Source organism: Eschscholzia californica, unplaced genomic scaffold (genome assembly GCF_041429995.1).
Source record: "Eschscholzia californica isolate CP2 unplaced genomic scaffold, dmEscCali1.0.p SCAF_3, whole genome shotgun sequence".
Taxonomy (NCBI): Eukaryota; Viridiplantae; Streptophyta; class Magnoliopsida; order Ranunculales; family Papaveraceae; genus Eschscholzia; species Eschscholzia californica.
In genome coordinates, this window is record NW_028238420.1 from 18,699,348 (window position 1) to 18,717,663 (window position 18,316).

The 18,316-nt window shown below is 33.7% G+C and overlaps 3 long non-coding RNA genes and 2 pseudogenes across 4 annotated transcripts; 2 read left to right on the forward strand and 3 right to left on the reverse strand.

Moving 5' to 3' along the window:
- The first annotated feature begins 300 nt into the window (after positions 1 to 300).
- LOC147548842 (uncharacterized) lies at positions 301 to 2,833 on the forward strand. Of its 2 annotated transcripts, XR_015238580.1 has the most exons (6): positions 301 to 428; positions 588 to 609; positions 1,042 to 1,217; positions 2,055 to 2,128; positions 2,211 to 2,321; positions 2,410 to 2,833. It is a non-coding gene; the product is annotated as an uncharacterized LOC147548842 (long non-coding RNA). The 2 variants fall into 2 exon arrangements; XR_015238579.1 differs by having other exon boundaries at positions 2,055 to 2,321.
- A 5,031-nt stretch (positions 2,834 to 7,864) lies between these two features.
- Positions 7,865 to 8,902, forward strand: LOC147548843 (uncharacterized). The gene is made up of 3 exons (XR_015238512.1): positions 7,865 to 7,979; positions 8,392 to 8,558; positions 8,628 to 8,902. It is a non-coding gene; the product is annotated as an uncharacterized LOC147548843 (long non-coding RNA).
- A 29-nt stretch (positions 8,903 to 8,931) lies between these two features.
- On the reverse strand, positions 8,932 to 10,216 carry LOC147548844 (uncharacterized; annotated as a pseudogene).
- A 30-nt stretch (positions 10,217 to 10,246) lies between these two features.
- On the reverse strand, positions 10,247 to 12,697 carry LOC147548845 (uncharacterized; annotated as a pseudogene).
- A 37-nt stretch (positions 12,698 to 12,734) lies between these two features.
- LOC147548846 (uncharacterized) lies at positions 12,735 to 16,781 on the reverse strand. Its single transcript, XR_015238282.1, has 6 exons — positions 16,179 to 16,781; positions 13,964 to 15,881; positions 13,630 to 13,782; positions 13,424 to 13,507; positions 13,118 to 13,331; positions 12,735 to 13,020 (listed from the first exon to the last, which is right to left on the reverse strand). It is a non-coding gene; the product is annotated as an uncharacterized LOC147548846 (long non-coding RNA).
- Between the last annotated feature and the right edge of the window lie 1,535 nt (positions 16,782 to 18,316).

An 18,316-nucleotide genomic window follows, 5' to 3' on the forward strand; every position in this document is an offset into this window, starting at 1 on the left:
GAAAAAACAAATCCAGTCGTCCGTTACAATTTTGATACTATCCTCGCCATTTGATCTATTATCCACCCTAAAAATAACAAATTTATTGACCCACTAAATATGAGAAAGTGAATTAAACCCTAAATCTGGTCGGTCGGATATTTTCCTGGAAACCCTAAATCCGGTGGGTAAGATGTTTTCGCGCGTTATCTTCCTCACCGAAGACAGACTCTTGTTCCTCTCTTGGTACGTTACAAAATTGATGGAAGAAATTGATTACGAATAATGGCCCAAATTGATTACGAATCATGGTAGAAATTGATTTTCTTTCTTTATTTCTTCATCTAGCAAATCCTTTCTTTCTTCATCTATCAATCCTAAACTGTCTAAAACTATAACGGCTCCTTATCGGCTTCATGTGGCTCGCGATTCTTTCTTCCTCTGAAATTGTAACTCCTTCAATTACAGATTTATCCACTTTTAATTCTTATTCCTATTTCATCTTTAGATTTTTGTACTCCCAATTTCTAATTTGTACCACTTGAACATGCTAATTGTTATTGTTCTTTCATTGCGGTTTTGATCACAATTACTATTTTCTTTTGTAGATTTCTTAGTGGCTAAATGAAGGTATGTTTGTACCACTTGAACATGCTAATTGTTATTGTTCAATTTCTCAATTCTATCCCTTTTCTCTCTAATTTGCAAGACTTTATATTATATGATTTCATATTGAATTTTGTATTTACATGAAATTATGCTCAGGTTGCGGTGTTCTTTATTCATTTCTATTCAAAATGAAATTTTGGCATACATGGTTGTATTATAATTTGCCTCTTTTCAAATCATATTAGTATTGATAACTCAAAATTGTCTTCATTAGATTGAATGAAATGACTCAAAATTCTTTGAAACGAGTTATATAATTAAATATTCTTATTGTTAAGAAAAGTGTGGGTTGAAGGAAATCACTTAAAGTTGTCTGGCTATGTCGAGTACTTGTAACGTTGAGTGGGCTGATTTTGTTTGAGTGTGTTTGTATAAAGTTGGTGAGTTTTGCAGTCTGAGCATGCATCTAAAGGAATTGGGTAAGGATGGTGAGTTAGAAATTGGAAAAGAAAATGAGTTCCTTGCTGATGTTCAAGCCAAAGAAATTAGTGTTTTGAAAGCTAAAAGAAAAAAGATTGTTCCTTGTTGATGTTCAGTGTGAATTCCGTTGGTGAGATCTGGTTGTCAAGGTAATTATGTTTTATGTCAGTGCAATTTTATACCTGTTGTTTTTTTCTTAGATTAAATGTGTAGGCGTTGAACACTGGATTAGTAATGTTATTTTCTGAAGAAAATCTTTGATTTGTTAATGCCCATCACATAGTGGAGCCTAAATGTGAGGGGTGAGCCTTATGTGACGCTCAAATAATATAATGGCTCTGGTAACTCTTTGTATGTGTAGAGTCGAATCAGATCAAATCCATTTTCAACCTCAGTTTCAAAATGTAGTTTAAGATAAGATAGTCCTATTTACAGATCTGACACCATAACATCTCTGAACCATAAATCCACCGTCACAAGTACATAACTTTATCTTGGTCATTACAGAATGATAAAAAAGGGATAATCTCACTTTGATAGTCAAGCACACTCATATGCAATATAATTTATTTACAGAACAAATGTATTTGTAAAATAATACTGCACTTTTTTAGTATATGAAATGATATATCGTACAATATGTAGTCTACAATGCATGCTTATAACATTTTCTCCGCACACCAAATATTTTGGGGGGTAAGGTACCAACCTATTGATTATTTAACACATTTTCCTTCAACAAAAAAAAGGAAGACAATGAATGCATAGTGGACTTGAAGAGATATTGAATAACACCTGCTCAGCTCGATACGAGAATCTTTGTGTAGGGTTAGTATTTATAGAATCTTTAGTTCCCATATATGGCCATTAAGCGCTTAACAATCTTTGGCTAAATTTGGAGTTCTGGTATGTGATTTTTATGTCTTAATAGCTAGCTAGAAATGGAAATCTGGATTTCGATAATGTTCACATATATGTTCCTACAGATATATAATGTTCTGTCATTTTGAAGCAATACTCTGCACAATAGTAACTTGTGGAGATGATAAACTGATACAAGGTGAGTGGAACAAAATTGGGGTCTTTTATGGTTAAATATGGCAAGGCTTTCCTCTTTTTACTCTCTCATGGTTTATGGTTAGTCCGTGTATGCATAATAGGTGTGGAACTTGGATGGAATCAACAACTGTACCTTTAGAGGTCATAAAGTCCTTGTTTGTTTTCTAAACCCCAATTACAAAGAAAATACAAATGTAAGCACGGTTAATCATTTTGATCTTCAATACTTGCTTGATCGATTCTATTCCACTGATGGCCTCTATGTTTGTGTATAAGATGCAGTAAATGTTTTTCAGTTGGTGTTGATGGGAAACTTAAGGCCTAGAGGCATATCAAAGTGGGTTCTTTACTTGACGCTAATGATCCTGGACACAACTCAAAATGTGATGCTTTGTAGTGCTCATGTGAGCAGGTAAAAGAAGATATATATAAAAGATCTATAATGAACGTGAGTTGCGGTCATTATACTATCCCTTTCAAAAGAAATGGAGTACATTGTTTTCGTTAATGTTTCTGGGGTTGTTCTCATCTGGGACAAATAATGAGGGAGCCAGCTTCCTAGGTGAATGGAATGAGAGAAGAATCACTAAAGCTGAGGTACTATGGTCTTACAAAGAAATCAGCGGGGTCGTTTAATTTGATACAACGAGGAATGACTTTCTTGTTACTGGATTCTATAAAATTCATGTAGTTTTTTTCCTCCGAATCAATTTCTTCAATCTTTTTTTTTTGATGAATAAATTTCTTCAATCAATGAATGCAATAGTGTGGTCACTTCGTTCAAAAATGAATTTGAATTTTGTTCCAATTCATTTTCATGTTGATTACTCCAGTCTTTGCGGTATGAAATAATAAGGTTTTTGTTTGTGAATCTTGATCATTTTCTACTTTGTTGTTAAATTTTCATCAATCTATTTCCAAGCATCATCAAATGATGGACGAGAAGAACATAAATATGTTACATTTGTGCCAAATGAATTAATTTTGATAATAGGAGATTCACCACTTCATAGCACTCAAAATCAATAGTAAGTACTGACTAGGACAAGTCGAAAGACAAATCCGGTCGTTCGTTGGAGTTTTGATACGATCCTCACCCTTCGATCTATTACCTACCCTAAAAATAACAAGTTTATTGACCCACTCAATCTAACATAATTTTGTTCGCCCTCATGAAATATTAATATGAATGTACATTAAAAGTGAATTAAATACCATTAAGTACCCTTTTCATTACCCTCATGAACCTTAGCGTTTCCATCATTATTATCCCCTCATGAAATACTAATCTAAACGTACACTAAAGGTGAATTGCATACGATTAAATACCCTCACCCTCATGAATCCTACCCTCACCCTCATGAATCCTACCGTTTTCATCATTATTATCCTCTAAAATCCAATACTAAAAGCACATGCATCTGTTTCTTTTTTCTTCGGTTCTCTATCCTTCAATCACCACTTGACAACATAAACCTCTTCTCATCCTCCTACATTCTCTCTCTCTCTTAATTCATAATAAAATTCACTTTCCATCTTCCTAACTTTCTCTCCTAATCAATCTTTTACATATATGCATTTCGTTTCTTTCTTTTCTTGAAGTACGAACTCAGATTCAAAATCCTCCAACTAAATATGGACAAAATCAAGGTGGAGAGTCGAGCTAAGAACTAACAAATTTATAATACTACCCTTGTACCGGTATTGTGAATATTTTATGTGGAACAACTTAATTTAGTTTGACTTTAGATGTTTGTAGAAATGCCTCAAAGAAAAATTGTTCGGCTCTTCAAATTGCAAGAAAGAGAAAACACAAATCTTTATTTGATATGTCTATCGTCTTGCAAGTCTTCGTCTTTTTCATTTTTTTTTTCCTTTTAAAAGAGGGACTTACTTAAATGGTTATTCTACATAAGGAGACCAGAATGGGGAAGAAATTTTCAGTGTTCAGGAAACATATTGTATCGTTAAAGAAGCTCATCTTTCACAATTTTTGGATCTCATGTTCTTAGCGATTTGTATGTTTACTTTATTTAACTTTTGTTGGATTAATTAAAAAAGTTTTCTTGTTTCTATCTTCCGGTGCAGGAAGCTAAAGAAATTACAACATTTGCGACAAAAAAAATTGCAAAGAAGAAAAAAAATATGTATACTACCATTGTACCATTATTGTACATATTGATGTGGAACAACTTAATTTAGTTCGATTTTAAATGTTTGTAGAAATACCTCAAAGAAAAAATGTTCGTCTCTTCAAATTGCAAGAAAGAGAAAACACAAATTTTTATCTCAGATGTTTATCGTCTTGTAAGTCTTCATCTCTTTCATTTTTCTTTTCTTCCTGCTCCTTAGAATATGGACTTACTTAAATGAATATTCTGCATAAGGAGACGAAAATGGGGAAGAAATCATCAGTGTTTAGGATACATATTATATCTCAAAGAAGCTCGTCACTAAATTTCACAATTTTTTGATCTCATGTTTTCAGGGATTTATCGGGTTACATTATTTAACTTGTGTTGGATTAATTAAAAAAGTGTTCTTGCTTTTATATTCCATTGTAGGAAGCTAAAGAAATTGCAACATTTGCAAAAAAAAAAAAGGACTTGCAAAGAAAAAAATTTAAATACCCCAATATAAAGGGGTTAAGGTATCGCTCTAAAATTCATGTAATTTTTTTTTACGAACTTTATCCTTTTACAATTCTAATTATTTTTTTGTCCATTACAATTTGGAGAATTTAATAACAGTTTCACAATTTAATTTGGAGAAGTTGTTGATGAGTATCCAATAATGATTTTGTCAAAAATTCCATAGTTTTTATATTTTGCAAATTGTACAACGGTAGTAAGAAGTTCTAGTTTTTTTTTTTTTTTTTTTTTCATATTTTACATAATGAAGCCTAAATTTGATGGGTTAAGTATCTTTGAGCCTTATATGACAATATAATGATATAAAAAAAAGATACCGAAACGCCAACTAGCTTCTCGCGTATTGCATTATGATATTAAATTTCGGGCTCCAAAATTTCTATCTTGAGTATTGTTACTTAATAACTGTTTGGAATGAACTTTTTCTCTTTTTATTCGTTTGCATCGGATCAGTCTAATGATGAATGCAGAGAACCAATCAATCATATGAGGCCACTACGGCAGATCATCTTATAAACTTAAATTCTTTAACCATTTATTATGTATTGGCTAAATGGTGACTTAAAAGGCCGATGAATGCATATTGTTCTTATTTTGTGAAGATGGTTAAGTTTAGCAGATATAGTGATATGTTTTTGTTTTTTGAAAACTTTGGCACTTGGCTTATTACTTAATCACATTCACACAGTTTGAGTTTCAGGGTTGCTCGAGGAATGTCATTCTCGAAGTAGAACCGTACTATCCACTTAAGTCTGGTTATTTCATATAATTTCTATTGGGCGGGGAAGCCATTAGTTACCACTATTTATCTTGTGACCTGGTTTTTTATTGATTTATTACCGTTTGTCTATAATAGGTTGAATGAGACTTTCAGGATTGATGAGACCAGGATCTTTTGATCAATTGTAATCTACAATAGGACATTTTTCGGTTCTTTTCTTATGGTATTTCTCATGCACTTGTTGTGATTCTTCGGCTCTATGATCTTTCAATACTTATGTGTGTATATAATTTGCAATGAATTATTGTCTTTTTTTTTGGAAACCGATTACATTGTCGTACAATTGGCAATGAAATTATTGTTGATTTATAAAGACAGACATAATAGACACAAAACAAAAATAGTAAAAAATAGTTTCGAATTTAGAACTTGAAAGTAGTATACAGACTTCAAATCATATTAAAAGGTATATTATACCTTCATACTTGCTAAATACAATGAGATAAAACAGAATGAAGAGTGCTGACTGGGACAAACAAAATCCATATAAAAGATAAACACTTCAACAAAAAAAAATAAAACAAAAGATAAACAATGGATAAATCTAACCGTCCGTTCTATATAACCTCGCTTGTTTTGTTTCTCCTAATATATTGACCGTTTGATCTTTCACCCACCTAAAAACAAAGATAATGCATTCACCCACTCAAAATGTAACAAAAACGTTCCTCTTTAATGCTATTTATTCCCCTCCTTCTCTATGCAAACATTGAATATCAAACGTTCAATACCAAGGCTTCAGTTATAAATCCTTTCTGCAAAATGATTTTTTTGCAATCTTTTCCATCACTCCCCCTTAATTTTTATAAAACCCACGCCTCCTGTTGAGTTTCCAATCATCTAAATTCCCCATCCACTTGGTTGTGTTTGATATAGTATTCATTCTCTAATGAAAGAAAAGAAAAGTTAACCCACAGTGGTATTAGCCCATTAACATGATTATATTATACATACTCTAATCACAAAACTCTCTACAGACTTTACTTTAATACATTTTTTTCTCATTTGTTAGGCAAGGGACCCAACTAAAATTTGGCAACGGGGACCCTTGAATTCTCATCTACGACCCTGCCTACAATAACCAAATCCAAAATATGTTAAAAAAACATAAAATTCTTCACAAAGGCCTTTGTGTCGGAGATGCATACGAATTATATGGTTACTTTTATCTGTGATACTGGTTTCAATATATAACTTTTTTTCTTTTGATCTCTTTATTCTATCTATATAGTTATTTTCCTCATCTTTTGATCGATATCAAAATCATTAATAATTTTGAACTTATATAACAGATAATGTAGGCATACAGGTTCATATCTTAAGATAAACAAGATAAGAAAATGTTAATCTGTTCATATACAAGATATGAATAATAAGAAAACTTGAAAATGCTTTTCTCATTTCATGGATTCAAAATTTAATTCCTAAACAAATTGCCCTTGTCGTGCCGAAGGGACGGGTTATACCTAGTCTATATACTAAAATAGGTTGAAACATGCTGACTAGGACAAACCCAGAGATAAATCCGACCATTTGTTTCGTTTACTTTTGCATCTGGATGGTTGGGTCTATTACCTACCTAAAAAAAAAAAGCAAAATTTGTTCACACTCTCTTTGAAATGTGTCACCCAAAACGTAATGATCTCATGACCCTTTCAAGTAGTTGAATTAATCTTGACCGTTGAAAGATATGACCTTTATCCCTGAAACCCCTTCGTCTTCCCACCTGTGATTTCCTTTCTTCCTTACATTACGCCCCTTCACTTAAGAGCCTTAATTGCCCTACACAAATGCTCTTTCAGTTACCCTGTGTAAAACCCCTCCGTTTCATCTCCAATGTCGAAACACTCTTCCCCTAATGTTTCTTATCATCCTATTATGTCGACTAAACCTCCACATAATTTCTCTCTCCCTCAATCGACATTTCTAGAGGATCTCATTTAGTGTGACTGCTTCTCTTGAATTGCAATTTGGATTCTTTTGAATTTTAGAAAGGTACTTTGTGTTCTTCATCACAACTCTGAATCTTCTTACAGTAAGTAGTAAATCTCTCTTCTGATCTTCAGTATTTAATTTTGATTCTTCTTTATAATTCTTTTGAATTGCAGGAAGATATTTTTTACCATTCATTGTAATTATGTTTGAGAAATGCTGCTTGGCCCGAGTGGCAGTCCGACCTGGGCCCGAAATCCGACGTGGACTGCCAAGTCGGACCAAGCTGGCACTTCTGGTATTAAAATGGGATGTTTGTATGAGATTTATACTTTAGTCCCTAACCTTAACAATTAATTTCGTCTAGTCCTTTTCTCATTTCTCCTCCAGATAGAATAGAGAAGGAGAGAGAGAACACGGGAGAGAACGCGAACTCAAGCTTGAGCAACAACAGCGAAATTGAGAGGATTGCTGATAAAAAACGAAAGGTACGGTTGGGGTTTATCATCTTCCTCCATCTATCTTTACTTTATGAAATTGTTATGAATTAGGGTTTCTAATACTTTAAAAATTCAGAAATATTTAAGATTACTTACTGAAATTCTTAGGGTTTTTGATACCTGAAGCTTATGATTCTGTTTTTTTATAAAGTTTTTATTACATTGTTATGATTTATGATACTTGAATTTGTGAAATTTTCAAAAAATTGTTAGGGTTTATGCTACTGTAGTTTATGATTCCTGTGATTTAGGGATTTTTGTGAAATTTTCAAAAAATTGTTAGTGTTTATCTTACTATGCTTGTGGAGAAGGCTTTCTTCAGGTTTGTTGAACATAAATATATATTTGTTCACTTGTTTGTTTACCATTGATTTAGTGTCAATTTTCTTTGTTTTGGTAGAGATTTCATGATAAAGGGTGTGGATTTTGGGGTTTGCTAGATGAGTTACGCATGTGTCCTTGTAAGATGGGTCCGACAAAACTAATCGCCTCAAAAACAACCTGTGAACGTCGCAGATTTTATTGTTTCTCGACAAAAACACATTGCATTACTAACTAAAACGAAAGGTAAGGTTCCAATTTCGAATCCATTATTCCATTGATGAACTATGATGGCTTATTAATTCAATATTTCAGTTTTTATAGGGTTTGGTATTCAGAATTCAAATCTAAGTTCTCTCGTTAAGTGGGAAACCAAAAGCTAGTTAACAATCTCGCCAAAAAGATAAGATTAGATACAACAATACCTTATAGAGTTTGGTTTCAAGGAAAAGAGGCAAGTAACTTGAATGAAGCTAGATCACTTAAAACAACTGTTTCTTGGGTTGATTCAATTCTCTAGGTACTTTTGGCTTTATCAGTTTAATTCTTTTTTCTTTTTTTTTCTTTTGATTTTTGTTTTCCTTTTCAGGTCGGTGTATGGACTCAAGTTTATGGTAATATTCTGAGACATGTGATTTGCATGATCATCAATCCTTAATCGCATATTCTGGGAAAGAGTAACAACATCAATTGCATTCCAAATAGATGATCTTCTTAATGAGGCCCCCACAATCTGCTCCCTCACCCCTTTTGGTATAACAGGTAGAATCTGTCGAAAATCACCGCCAAGAACAACTGTTATACCACCAAAAGGTCTTGTACTATCACGTACATCTTGAAGTGTACGATTTACAGCTTCCACGCAAAACTGATGTTGCATTGGGACCTCGTCCCATATAATTAATTTCGTTTCTCTAAATAACTCTGCATGTGGAGTCTGCTTACTGACGTTACATATGGAGTCTTCATGTACATCCAAACAAATACGAAACGTGGAATGAGCCGTTCGACCGCCAACCAATAGTAAAGACGCAATACCAGAAGAAGCAACAGTAATAACTATATTGCCCCTTATACGACATGAGGCAGCAATTGTGTTATATAAAAAAAGTCTTACCAGTTCCAGCACCGCCATTTAAGAAAAATGTGCGACCTTCGTTATCATTTACAAACTTAATTATAGTCTCATAAGCGGATCGTTGATCACTGTTTAGGCGTTCGACATTTGAAGTTACATCTGATTCATTTATAGACATTCGAAGCTGCATATGGTCATAAATCAATCTATTACCCAAAATTTCAGTCCACATTTGTTGGGGTTGTGGCATGGTTGGAAAGTTATCTTGAAGGGTCTTTCCCGACTCTAAGAGCAGTTGATTAAGAAGATACAACCCATAATCAAGTATTTGTGTCTCGGTTGGATTGGTAATTCTATGTTTTGTTCGAAGTTTATGTGCAAGATCATCACATATGTTTATTCCAAACTTGTCCCATAAATCATGCGGATTCAATGGATGACATTCTAAGAGAATGACACAGAAAAGCCTCCTCAACTGGTATCCAGTATTCATAACAACTGCTTCCTATAAACATCTAATCCACTCTCCATCATCTTCTAAAAGTCCACGGGCAACACATGCCGATTTGAAAGTGTCATATAACTCACCATTTACAGTTCGCAAACTTTCAAATGATGAAGGACCTTTTACAACAGTTAATAATAACCGTAAGTAAAATCTTTCCCCTGCATTAGGACTAACAAAATACATCCTCCCTATAGCAAAACCTCTTCTTCTTTTATGCCAAACCTTATTTTGTTTATCCTAGACAAAGTGTTCGGGAAACTCTTGATAAGTGTAAGCTCTTGCACTTGGATCAATTTCACAACAAGTAAAAAATGACATTAAAGAAGACTTTTGTTCTGCAGCTCGACGTTAAATAACCCCGGGTTGTTCATCTGGATCAAAGATAACATGATGCATACCAGGTAGATGTACTGCTAATCTCACTACAGCTGGTTTCTCTTCATGTAACACATGACCAAATAATCTCCAAGCAGCTTCTGGTGGTGCAATGTACCTAGAATCGAGGTACTGTTGAATCTCATCTCTCGCTCTCACAATTACAGTAGAACGATCATCTCCCTTAAAGATGTATTTGTGAATATATTTCACACACCGTACACATGCACATACTTCAACATTAATATGACAATCAAACAGTTTCGAAAGATATGGATTGTAAGGAACCACATCTCTGTTATCAAAAGGATGACCCCTGACGGTAAAAACACGTCCATCATTCCGACGACGGTATATCGGATATCCATCTTCGCCTAATGTTGTTTGAGCCACAAAAGTTCGTGGATAACCTTTTGTACACTTTCCTTTGCTCATGCATGGTGCGTCAAGCCTTTCCTTACCGCATGGACCGTGAAGCATACAATTTTTTACGGTCTGAAAAAGTAGTGGATCCTCATTTTCATCTGGAAATTCTGCAGAAATAACGCGATCGACTTGATCAACCTCGTGAATTTTGTCTGATTCTTGTAGAAATATGAGGGCATGCATATGAGGTAAACCACGTTTCTGAAACTCAATTGTGAAAACACGAGCAACAACTTTACCAAACACTTCAGCTATTTTAATCACGTCCATTAACTTTTTCCTTTTTAACTCAAAAACTCGTGCAACCAAATCAGGATGATCAATAACCGTCTGATTAGGCAGAAGAGCAGACGTTATTTCAGGCCACTTCGGATTTGCTGTCATCGTTAGAAAGATGTCAGGATGGTGGTGGTATCGTGTGATTGCCATCGAATCTTGATATATTTCAAATAGATGTCTACTACCACCCATAAATGAAGATGGTAAGATGAATCTCTGACCCACTTGATCCGGTTGTAGCCCATCATCTGCTATATCAGTGAGTCCCTTATATAACTCTGAACGCAGGTTACTTTGATGGTGCCTTATATATCATAAGCGGTTTTGCTCCGTCGTTGCCCATGCATCTACTAAAAACTCTTGAAATAATTTACCGCCTCGTAAAATTGTTGAATATTCGTCTGGACGTTGAAAGAGGCGATAACTAAAGTACTGCATCTGAGTTAGTCGTGTAGTACTGCGTCTACTGAGTCGGACATCCCACTGCTTAAGTTCGGGTTCCCAACCAAGCTCACCAAAAGGAAAAAATAAGACATAATGCAGTGGCAAATATGCTGGGTGACATTCAGATATCCTCATTAGTTGTATGTTGCCCTTCAAGTGCAGAATAATATCTCTCGACGTAGTAATTTCACTACCATCTCCAGGTAAAATAACAACAATTTCATCCGCATCTGGTAGATTATAACGTCTTCGATCAGTCGCTGCACTATAATGAAGGCGAATAGGTAAATTTTGATCATCCGAATTTAAGACATCTAAAATTGAGTAAGCCTGACAGAATTTGGGATAAAAGACATTATGAGCCAACATGGTATCTTGAATAATTTGGAAAACAGTAATCTAAGTCCTCATTTCTTCCACTACGAATTCTTAAAGCAGAAGAAGGATCATAAATATAGAGTTGCGCATATGATCCCTCCATTCCTGGATCAGGCAAGAGAGATCCTGTTCTATGACGCAACTCTCCATGTATGGTAAAGGATTTAGGACCTCTTCCATTTAAAATTCTTGGTTCTAATGAGCAACCCAAACTTGTAAACGCATTTGCGGCATTGTATCTTCGAATGTTCGACCTAAATGAGGTTGATAAATAACCATCACCATCATATAAAGCTTTAAGGGCTGGAGGTGGTTCACGGAGGTCCGGGAGACATATCTTCCCTTGCAAACAACATGTTCTAAAGAAAGGCGTTTTGATAGAAGAACTGAGCAATCTTTCATCAATCCAATGTAGAGCTTTACAATGAGGGCACACTATATTCATTGGTCCAAGAGAATGACGTTCAATAAAAACAGTAGTGATGTGATTCCTTAAAATCTGTGTATTTGTATTTAACTCATCTTCACTACTACCATCTTCAATTTGATCTTCAATAGGTGGAAAATTGTGTTCAGAACTTTCACAATACTCCCTCGGGCGTTTAGACGAACGTGTACGACTCAATGTCGAGTGTACTACCTATCGACCAAAATTATAAAAAAAAATTATTTAATTGAGTGTTTACGATTATTGAGGATATTAAAGTAATTTATTATTATATTACTATAAAATTAGATTAATGGACCTCATCTGACGAAGGCGTTTACTGGAGTTGTAGGATGTAAAGTCATATCCGCTCTTCTTTCACCGATTCGCAAAGGTGCTCGATTTCTCATTCGCAAATATTCAATTTCTCTATCAACACGCCCCTCTGATAATTGTTGTGGGTGGTGCATCTAAGGTCATCAACATTTTGGCAAAAGAAGATAAGAATACATAAATATGCACTTATGAAAATTAATATTGTTTAAGAAATTTCTTCATTGTTTAGATGTTTCGTAAATGTTATTCTCTATTTGTGAAAGAACAGTTTGAATCTAAGTAAGTATGGATAATACATTTGTAAGAATATTCTGACAAAAAAATAACACGTGAAGTAAAAAAATTTGCTAAAATTTAAAATTTAAAATAAATGTGAATGTTTTACCACTTCCTTTCCCTTTTGTTGACGTGTAAGTCGTTCATTCTCGCGACGTAAACGCTGCCCCATGATGCGATTCTGTTATAAATATTTTTAGTTATATAGTATAAACAATATAAAATGAATAAATAAAAGCTATTAGTTTACTGCTTATTAGATCAAATTCAGATACTACTTGATTGGGAGGAAGTCGTGAGTCGTTGTTGTTATGAGTTAGATTGTCACCCGCTTCCTGTGCAATTAGTTGATCATGGTAAGCAAGCAATTAATGCAATAAAAAAAACATACAGAATGATACATATAGATGGTTGATTTTCTTTTTCTTTCCCTTTTTCTAGACGTATCGCCCTTTCCCTTTCACGACGGAGTCGTTGCGCAATTGTACGAACCTATTGCATTGCATGTGTATTTTATAAATAAACATGTAATCCAAATAATTTGAAAAATAATGACCATTCATTTGAATGAACTGAGTGCATACATTTAATTGCTCCACTGTGTGGTCTCCAGAAGTATCATTAACCGTAACACTTTCTCGTGTACTTTCTGACATAGGATAAAAGCCCTAAGTACCAAATACATTGTACCATTTCAATTTAGATTTCACGACTAAGGATGCAGATTAAAACTATACAAATCCCTGGGAAGCTAAAAAAGAACATGTATGTATGAAATAAAATTTCTTACCTAGAATAGGTATATAAGAACTCCTATATGAAGCCGCTGAAGGTTCTTCTAGACCGCTCTTCTGTTTAAGAGTAACTCCTGTCGCAGAAAAAATGTGAGTGAGAGTGATGAATGTGTTACTACACAATGGTTTCAATCAGTAACTACTTTTAGCTAATATATATCGACAATATGGTGATGAAAATTTCAGTCAGTAACTATCATTATTTCTATAGACGATTGTTGCTGAACTCGATTTTGGAACTAAGGTTCATGAGCTTATGTAATATAAAAAGTTTGGAGTTTAGATTATTGAACTTGAACGTATATACCGTTGTATCCGAAGACTTCTAGCTAATATATATCGACAATATGGTGATGAAAATTTCAGTCAGTAACTATCATTATTTCTATAGACAATTGTTGCTGAACTCGATTTTGGAACTAAGGTTCATGAGCTTATGTAATATAAAAAGTTTGGAGTTTAGATTATTGAACTTGAACGTATATACCGTTGTATCCGAAGACTGGCATATGCATTGTCTGCTCACAATATTTTAAACTTTATCTGAATAAGTACACATTTTGTACATATGTTGGCATTAGTTTTACAACAAATAAAATACATATGTTGGCATTAGTTTTAAACAAATACATGAGATTCATTCAAACTCTATATTGCGCAAGGAACCACATGATCGACTTAAAATTCCGATTCTAATAGTTTATAGGTCCTCTGTAGCACAAAATTTAGAGAACCTATAATTTTTTACACTATAGATTAATTAAATAAAGATTGAACAAATTGTCATAAATAATGAAAAAATTAAATATTTATGGCTTAAGAATCTTTTATTGAATTATATGAAGAATGTTTAATTTATATGAAGCAACATAGGACCTTGTTGAGAATTGTCGAAAATAAAATTATGGCTTAATGAACCATAACTATTGGGTTACCAAATTTTACATTCATGTGTTAGTCATTGGGTTACGATTTGATTAGGATTAAGATTGAACAACTCGTTAGCTAAAAGTTTATTGAACTGAAATCCAATAATGTACTGTGGTTTAAACTTTAATGGAGTATATGTCTCCAAACTTAAGCCACGGTACACGTAATTTGTTGATTGTTGTATGTTTATCTGTTAGGATTGAGACTGATGGTGCAACAACATGTCCTTTCCAAATGAAGACTAAGTTGCCAGATTTTATAGTGTAATAAAATAAAATAATTCACTTAGAGAACACTAAAAACTTGGAGATGTTTACAGGAAGATTGAACTTCATTGTATAAATAATGATTTTTTATCTGTTTGTCTCAATAAGAGTGATGGTGATATTTTAAGTGAACAATCCGTTCAAGCCCAGCTTGTACCGCAGTAGATCTAAACTATGAGTTGTGGGGAACTGTTCGAAAATCAAATTACCTATCTACTTGGATCGCTAAGGACATGATATCAAATTGGTTAGTGACAGGTTAGTGTACATGCATATACAACATAAAATTTTAAATATGAGTGTGAAACTTACGGGTCTCAGCGGCAATCCAAATGGGCCAAGTGTATTTGTAGTAAACGAAACAATCCTTTCTTTAGGACAATATGATTATCATCATGAACAGAAATTAAAAACATTGATCAGAAAAGAAAACAACCCAAAGATCATTCTGGTTAGTTGAATCAGAACATATGAACCAAGTGTACGTAACTAAATACTGAATTCGTAAAGCCTAAATCTTACCACTAAGAGTATTCACGATACCGTAACCAAGTAAGTATGTGTACGTGACTATGAGTAATCACGATACCAGAACCAAGTTAGTGTGGTAAACCAATCATCCTAACTACTTCTCATCAGTTCTCATAACCAATCATCCTTACTACGGGTGATTATAAGTTTAAGAGATTTTAAAAGTTAGAAAATTACATATGGACAATCATCCTAACGATACCAGAACCAAAATCAAACTACTGAACTTTTTTTTAAATCTCTGAATTCCTTTTGTTGCTCCATTTAGAAAGACAATAAAAGAACTTGGTGTTATACAAAATATTGGAGGCTATACCCACAATAATAAGTTTGTTGGAGTCTCTAGATAGTTTATGTATTCTTACTTCTCTAAAAATGCATTATGGCCACTAATTGTTATATAGATTGAGCAACCCACATAAGTCATACCTATCCTCCTCTTGTTCCTAGCTGTCCACGACTTTGACGAAAGTAATCGATTTTCACCGCATCACTCTTTTTAACCCTATACCTGCACTATCCTGTCATGAAAAATAAAAGTGTTCTTCATCATGAACAAAACCTTCACTGCATCTTTAAAAGTTCTAAACAACAAAAAAAGGTGTATCGAACAATAAATAAATCTGAACATTTACGAACTCACTTCAAAATCAATTGGTAATGACAAAATGACTTCAATGATAACAAACAATATCTGAGCTAAAAAACCTTAACATTCTCTTTCAAAAAATTATAACAACACGACTAAAGCACAACTTGTTAAACTACTCTAGAAATTCATGATATCAAAAGACTGAAGCAAACTGCTCAAGTATTACCTTTTCGACATCTCTCTAAACTTCTCTTAAGTAGATGCAGCAGATCTAACTTTCCTTGGTGCAGCTCGAGTACCTAACAAATGAGTCAGACACATGATCCAAACAAAATTAATATCCTGAAATCAAACTCGGGTTACATTTCACAACTTAAGATTGAGGCTGCCTTTGGTGTCTGAATGAATATTTATACAGTTTGAGGTGGACTGGATTCAAAGACAATGTGTGCTTTTGAAAAAATTTGGCTGTGAGTGCCTCTACATAGTGACTCCAGTTTAAAGTTAAGAAGATCATAGTGACTCCAATTAAATGTCAACAACTATGATCTTCTTAACAATTCAATGTCATCTAACATATCTTTGCCATGAAATAAACCCTAATTGTATTATTTTTTATTGAAAATATGCACATATCTGTCATTAAAGAACAAAAAGGTATTTTTATCTAGAAATGCATGATATCAAACTATGATAAAGGCCAACGGGAGGAACTCTAAACAAACTATGTTAAAGAATCCCAGGCGGACCATTAAACAAAAAACTACCTGAATTTTTCTCTATAGTAAATGTAAAATAAATTATATAGATGGTTCAGAAGTCGCTAAGCCAAACTTTGTTTTGTCTATAATATGTAAATGTATTTATTTTTAATTTTAGCTCATTATGCATGGTTTACACGGATTACAAACTTGCAAGAGTATGGTAAGCCCGAAAATGATGTTTTTTAACTAAGACCAACACAGGAGTGACGGGTCTCCATTTTTGAACTGAAATTTTAAAAGTGATGCACCATGAATTGATAATTGACATATCTATATATGTATTTATGGGAAAACTAAAGTTTGTTTGGAAATTCTAATCTAGACTTTATCCAGCATATAACTAATTGTGAATCTTGAGTAATTCTAAAATCTTGGATGTGTATGAAAGGCTCTATTTGGCTACCAAAAGAGGTCAAGCAAAGGAAATGCCCCCACCACCACACACCTTTCCTTCCCTATCCTATGGATGAAACGTTGATTCCTAAAAATTACACCAATTAAATGTTTCTATCCAAGTAATAAACATTGAAATTGAAATTACATTCAAATCTCAATAAACTATTTTCAGTTAACATTTTCTCATCGAAACAAATTTTTAAGTTGATTCATAATCAACTGATACACTATCACCCAACACACATTTAAACAACCCAAAACCCCATAAAAGTTGGGATTTTCAGTACCCTCATGTATATCATAAATATATGTATTGCTACAATCACAATCACATACCTTAAGTTTGACATCACGGTCAAATAAGACATTTACTCGCACGCATCACAAACAAAAAGTACATCACATCAATAGTCATTATCCTTCCCATGAAAATTTGCAATCACAATTTAGATTCCGAAAACACAAAGACAACTTCTTTCAAGTTTTCACAAGAAAGCAATTCCGAAAGTACATTCTAGATTCAACCAGTTGTGCAAGACACTAATTAAAGTGTTCCTAACAATGACGTGTCTAACGACGCCAATCAAACCCATCATACAATACTAGGTCCACTAAACCTAGAGCTCTGATACCACTTTGTAGCGCCCCAAATCCCAAATCTCAAGCTAACCGCCTTGAAATCGAAGATTTGAGACCTTCAAACTGGATCCACGAGCAACACCTACCATGAGTGCACAATCAATACCTGAAAAATAAAATAGCTGGGTTAAAACCATACTGTAGTAGATTTCCTCAAACCTAAGTCTCGGGTAGGCAAGCTCAATCCCCAATCAAGAAAGCATATCATTCATTTTCATTATTGGCATTATCTGAAACTTAACGGTGAATACTAACATAATATATCAGATTGATCCAATCCCTCTCGAAACTAATAATTTATGTCCTTTGATTAATTATTAGGTTTTCAGGTTCTCGTGTTTTAATCTAACACTAACCCTGATAATACAACGATCCTTTCTTTTTTTTTCAGCAGATAGAAAATATCATGCCTTTAACTATGGTAAACTTTTATAGCCACAAACTTGACATGTACGTCGACAAACACATTATGTCGAAAGACACAATCATCAAACTCTCGTTTAGGTATCTCAGACCAATACACAACAAACATTGACTCTTATCAAGAATTACAAACAAGCTCACC